We start from the raw sequence: 6,638 nt of genomic DNA, 5'->3' as shown, positions 1-6,638 counted from the left end.
TAGGTCACGGCATTGAGTGTTTGTTTGATGATGATGCATGTGATGGGTGGGAACAAAGGGGGAAACATGGCACAAGGGGGCTTGAATGAATGATTAAATGTGCATGTGGATTTAAAGAATGAGTGGTGGTGTAATGATGAAGTGAATGCATGTGCATGTGAGTTGAAATGCATATGTTTAAATGGTTGAAATGTGTAGATGATTATGAGTATGATAAGTGATAAGTGATAAGTGAATGATATGTTAAGTGATAAATGAATGATATGTGGTGAGTGATAAGTGAATGAAAGTGATAAGTGATAATAGGGCTAGTTTAAAGGGCTAGGGTTTAAGTACATAGAATGGGCCTAAAATAGGTTCGTTTGCATGGCATAATATGTTTGATTGGGCTAGAGGTTTTCCATGGCTCAAAGGATTTGTTTGATTGGGCTAGGCCCTTTGTTTGATGTCCCCAAAGAGCATACAAGGCTTCAATTTCGTCCATCCTCTTTGCTTCATGATTAAGCTATCCAATCCTTGCCCAAAAATGCTCCAAATAGCCTCAAAATGCACTTTCTTGCTCCCTAAGCTCTTAGAACCTGAAAACACACAAAAGAAGCATAAAGGACTAAAATAACTAAAGAAACATAACGTAAATGCACGAGAACAAGCCATTTAAGTCGCATGAATATGCTCCTATCATCAACCTACGAAGCTCCTGCTCCCACCAAGCTGCCGACTCCGTATCCAGAAACCATGAGGTCGTCTCGACCCACCTCTCCATAGGCAAGTTCCCCTGATTATGCAGCACATGGAAAGTCTTCTCTATGTGTTCTAGCCAGCGCTCTGCGCCCTCATGCCCTTCACTACCCTTGAACTTATCCAACTTCAGATTGTACATAGTCTCCAGAGGAGTCCTCTGGGGAGGGCGCATCACTGACTGAAGGGCTGTAGCAATAACTTCCCCCAACTGAGCAACATCGGGGAAGCTAGACTCAGAAGTACGACGTGGTTCCCGACGAGGCGGCATAATTCTGACAGAAGACACCAAAACCATTAGAATACTCACAAGGACACAGGACTGCCAAACCTAAGCTCTGATACCAAACTGACACACCCCGACCGAGATCGGAGCGTGCTGGCCGTCACACGAAGGTGACGTAGCCATGTGCACGTGCGGAAGCTGATAAGGTAGTAATGTAAAAGTACGAATAATTAAAAACTAGCATACAAAGTCCTAGAACAATTGCTAGCGTAGGTGAAATACAAATTCAGAGCAGGTCTATAGCAGTCCAAACGAAGATTTCAACAATAGTACACCCGAAGGTGGCCCTACAATGGTGAGTGTCTGTCAGAAACGCCGGAAAAGCCCTCTGGGGAAACCACCGCAACTGCTAAGCAACTAGAACCTGGAGGGGCGCAAAACAAAAGCGTGAGTGGGCAAAAACAAAGCTCTTTGAAAACCATTTAGCAAAATACTTTCTAACCCCTCTCCGTAAAACCTGTATACTTCCCAGAAAATAAACATATATACGTATGTATAAATATGCCAAACATGCTCAAGGGTATACCAATCATGCTCAATAATATGCCAGGTCGGAACCTCATAATGATATGCAAGTGCTCAGGTATAAACCACATCAATATCATAACATCTGGCAGCCGGAGTCACCTAACGTGACCTGTACGGCTGCATATAGAGCTCAAATCTCACAATCAATAACTGAACCTGCCCACGAGTCGGAACCACCTAAAGTGGTCTGTACGACAGGCCTGGGTGTAATACATATGTACGCTCTAGTGCTACGATCACGTGAAGGCTGTGCGAATAATCGCGGGTCACCTACGAGTCGGAACCACCTAAAGTGGTCTGTATGACAGGACTGTGCACCTAACTTGGATCCAAGCTGAGCGTGTGGTGCGGGAGGTGAACATCATGTGAAGGACTGTGCCCTACTCTGGGCGGGAGCACTAACACCGGGGGTGCAGGTTATGAGCTCTCTAAGCATCTCAAACTACTGCTGAATGTAAATATGAATACCACTTACCTGGCACTTACCTGTGCGTCCACAGCACCCAATATGCATATGTACATATATGCCACTACTAATGCATGTGATGATGCATAAACAATAATAATATGGTGCATGGCATAACGTAAATAACCCTTTTTAATCAATTTCTGGGAATATAAATGTATATAGGTATATACGGAAAACAAAAGCCCACTGACTGGTACGTGGAAGGGTCGTAGCCCCCCTGCCTCGAGTGACCACGCTCGTCCTCGAGGTACGTGTCACCTATATGCGAAACAACTATAAAAACGTTAACTTTAAAGCACATAACCAACTTCTCCTAATAACTTCTCATACATTGCTCAAAATGGACAAATGAATATACCAACGTGCTCTACACAACCTCAGGATCACAACCATATTTTTAGAAAAATTTTCCTCCGCCGCACGCGCCCCCACGCGCCGGCCAAGGCATGGCCACACGCACCGGCCACGCGCAGGCACGTGTGGCGCACACGGACGGCGTCAACTGACGCCGTTAGGAATATTCCGTCAGTTTTGACAGATTCCGTTAACGGCGTCAGGAATATTCCGTCAGACTTGACGGAATATTCCGTCACCTTCTCCGGCGAGACTCCGGCGACGTCGCCGGCGCCGGAAAACTGGAAAAATTTCAAATCGTGTTTTCTCGTTCGTTTCTCAACCATTTTTCATGACTCTTGAACCAAAATGAAGCTTAGGATTAGTAGAATCACGATAAACAACTTTTAAAAGCTAAAAACCACGGGATCATACCTGTCTCAAAACTCAAAACTCGGTCAACTTCGAACCAAGCTTCTCTGACGTCAAAACACTTCCAACGAAACACTCCTAGGCTCCCCGTGACACCACTAGGCTACCTACGAGCTTAGAAATCCCAAAAACTCAATGAATAATTTTTGCATGAACAGTACACAAATCGGAGTTTGTGAAATCGACGTGAAAACGTCGGAGTTCTCACCTAAAAATGGTATGGCTGTTTTCCCCTCGACCTCACGAGCTCAACTGTGTCCTTGGTTTCCTCGATCTGTGAGGATTTGGTGGTTTGTGTGTTTGTCCGTACGTCGAAGGAAGAAGAAGAAGAATAGAGGACTCGGGGGAGAGAGAGAGAGAGACAGGGAAAATGACAGAGGGAGAGGGAGAGTGAGACAGTGTGTGTGTGTGGCCCAGTACCTGCCAACACCACACCAAGTAACCAAAAACATAACGAAAATAAACTAGGGGTAAAATTGTAATTTCACACGTGCGTTTCGATATTTCCGGGACGGGATGTCACACACACAATCCCTTTAAGGGAAGGAATTTCTATTTTTATTTTTTAAATTGAGATTAGTTATGAGACGCACTTCACATCGAATTTCAACTCTATAAATATAGTTTCTCATGACCGTATCTGAAATTTCATACTTATAAAGCAAATCTTACAATTTTATTTAGGAAAAGAAAAAAAAAACCAAAGAAAAGACAAAATAAATTGGCACAAAAGTCCATCTGTATAGCAGAAAAGTAGAAACAAACCACACAAACGCCTCTAACGGCTGAAAAATAGTTAATAACATTCAACAATTGCAGCATAGAGCTTTTTCACAATGCGATTTTGGAACTGAGAAAATGCATTGCTCCATGGCACATTAGACAACAATGAACCAAGAACAATCCAAAACCCGAATGCAAATCCAAGCCCCAAGCTCAAATAGAACCCACCGTCTTCAAGTAAATAACCTTCTACGTGCTTGTCATCACCTACCGGTGGCATGGCCTCATTTACACTGCAACGCTCTTTCAATGGAGGTCTGCATAGTTTGTTGCCAACATAACTAGACTGATCAAAGCTCTGAAGCTGAGTTCTTATCGGAATCTGCCCTATCAGCTTGTTATAGGGCAAATTCAGACAACTGAGAAATGTCAAGTTCGATGTGCTTGGAGAAATTTCGCCAGAAAGTTGGTTCACGGACAAATCAAGTGACTCTAACATTTTTATATCACCGATTTTGGAAGGGATTCTTCCAGTCAGAAGATTATTGGATAAATTCAATGTTTGCAAGATAATGAGGCTGGTCAGCTCTTCGGGGATTTCTCCAGATATCATGTTGCTTGAAAGGTCCAAGCTAGTTACCAAACGAAGCACTGTGTCATATTTCACTTCTCTGCCTTTGGTCACAAAATCCGCAATCTCTATGTAGTTCTTACCAATATAAGAACCAAAAATGGCATCTGCAATAATGGTATATTCGCTTGAAAAGGTAGTGGCCATGGATGAAAAATTTTGGAAGCATCTTGGTATCGTTCCCGAGAGATTGTTATAAGCAAGGTCCAAGATTTGGAGATTTGTGAGACCGCAGAGTTCATCTGGAATGAAACCATGGAACTGATTTGAACAAAGACTAAGAACTGCCAAGCTTGGGCCAAACCATATTAGAATGCCTTCAGCAAACTTGTTTCCAGCAAGGTCAAGAAAAAACAACTGCTGACAATTTTGTAGGGACACGAGTAATTCTCCAGATAGGCTATTATTGCGCAAGTGCAATGATCCAAGCCAAAGTAAGTCTCCAATAGAGCTTGGAATTTTCCCTGTCAAATTGTTGTCTTCTAGATTCACAGTTGTCAAGTTTGGCAAGTATGACAGACAATCAGGAATTTCTCCATCGAGGAGATTGTTGTCAAGATGAAGAACTTAAAGGTTTTTAGGTACATCACTCCTATCACAAAAGAAGTGAGAGAGAGTTCCCGAAAATGATGAATTGGAAAGATCTAGAATAGACACTGCCGAAGAGACAAGAGGCAATGAACCGTTGAACTGGTTCGATCTTAAGTCAATTACAAAAAGGAAACCCATAGAGAAAGAATTGGAATGGTGTTTTTGTTTTGGCCAATTGGCAGAAACTATGTTTGGAACCTCCTCGGACAATTGATTACTCGAGAGATCCACATAGTTTGCTAAATCATATGAAATGATGTTCCAAAACCAAGTCGGAATGGTACCTGAAATTCCTGTATTGGACATGTTAAGAATAGACAACTGATTTTGACTTTGAAGCCATGTAGGCAACTCTGATGGGTCCAGATGCCAATAACCTAAACTCAAGATAGAAAGCTGAAAAGGAGGAACCTAGTCATAGTTGGTTTTAAGAGTCAAGCAGTTATCATCTGCAGTAAACATTTTCAATCTTGTAAGATTAGTAAAATGAGCTTTAGAGACAACACCCTCGAATGAATTATGATCAATGCTCAAGTATTGCAAGCTTGATAGATTTCCTAAGGACACCGGAATGAGACCTGATATAGAATTATACGAAAGATCAAGAGAACTTAAATTTTTTAAAAATTCCTAACATACCAGATAAATGACCTGAAAAATTATTATTCGAAAAATCTAAATTATCTATTTGATCAAAACTACACCGAGACAAACTTTCTAAGATTTCTGATACCCTCCCCCTAAAATTGTTCACCCTTAGACCAACAGAAGTCAACCTACAAAGATTTCCCAAGGAGTTTGGGATTTCCCCTTCAAGCTCATTCCCACTTAATTGAAGATCAACAAGGGCTGTCAAGTTTCCAAGGGAACTCGAAATTTCACCATGGAAAGCATTCAAAGAAAGATCAAGGGACTCAAGATTGCCCAAACTGTACAACCATGTAGGTATGGTAGAGTTGACATCATTGTCAGCAAGATCAAGAACTTTAAGATTCGTCAAGTTCGCAATACCACATGAAGTTCGCAATCAGGAAAATGCAAGTCTACCAGCAGAGAAGGGAGTGTGTTTACTTGTAGTGTGTTTACTTGTAACCAACGAGATGCGTTGGAAAGATCTATATGACTCATGTCAAGATGTTTCAACAGATAAAGACCAGAGAGCCATTCAAGATTCTCGACCATCAAATCAAAGTTTTTAGAAAGGTCGAGATAACGTAGACTTGAGAGATTTCCCAACTGATGAAGAATGGTTCCGTTGAACCCTGCATACGAGAGATCAAGATATCTTAAACGTTTAAGAGAACCCAAAAAGCTGGGAATCTGTAGTCCTTCAAAATCGTTGAAGCTTAAGTCCAAGTGGCTGAGATGCTTTAAATTGAGTAGAGAAGGATTTACCTTGCCACCCAGCTTACGGTTCTCACCAGTCACTTCATCCAAATAACCAGCAAGGTGGAGCTCACGGACATGACCGGTTAAATTACTGCAGGTAACACCGGTCCAGTTGCAACAATCGCCTTCACCATCCTAAGAGGAAAGCATATTTGAAGAATCATCGAGATCTTTCTTGAACATAAGAAGCGTTTGTCTCTCATTTTCTTTGCAAGGCAAATGGATCAGGTTTCCATTGCATAAGGTAAGTGTAAAAGACGCAATGGATAGAAGAAAGGTGAGTAGGTAAACAAGTCTCATGATTGTCATCGTATAGATATGGAGTAGGTGATGGATGTGAGGAATGAGTAATTTAGAGTAGTGCTATATATACACACGTTAGTAAAGAGTAAAGGTCCAACCTCGGCCCTACTCTTTATATTTACTACAAATCATTTTTCTACATCCCTCCCGATGAAGACGGAAGCGGGTCAAGATATTTAAGACAGAAAGGATGGTCCATCCCCAAAACAAATTCC

The 6,638-nt window shown here is 41.8% G+C and overlaps 1 pseudogene; it reads right to left on the bottom strand.

Annotated features, from left to right (window-relative positions):
* Nucleotides 1–3,520: 3,520 nt before the first annotated feature.
* Nucleotides 3,521–6,438, bottom strand: LOC137738305 (receptor-like protein EIX1; annotated as a pseudogene).
* Nucleotides 6,439–6,638: the final 200 nt, after the last annotated feature.

The sequence above is a fragment of the Pyrus communis genome, chromosome 6, assembly GCF_963583255.1.
Source record: "Pyrus communis chromosome 6, drPyrComm1.1, whole genome shotgun sequence".
Lineage (NCBI taxonomy): Eukaryota > Viridiplantae > Streptophyta > Magnoliopsida > Rosales > Rosaceae > Pyrus > Pyrus communis.
This window is presented reverse-complemented; position numbering and strand designations above follow the sequence as displayed.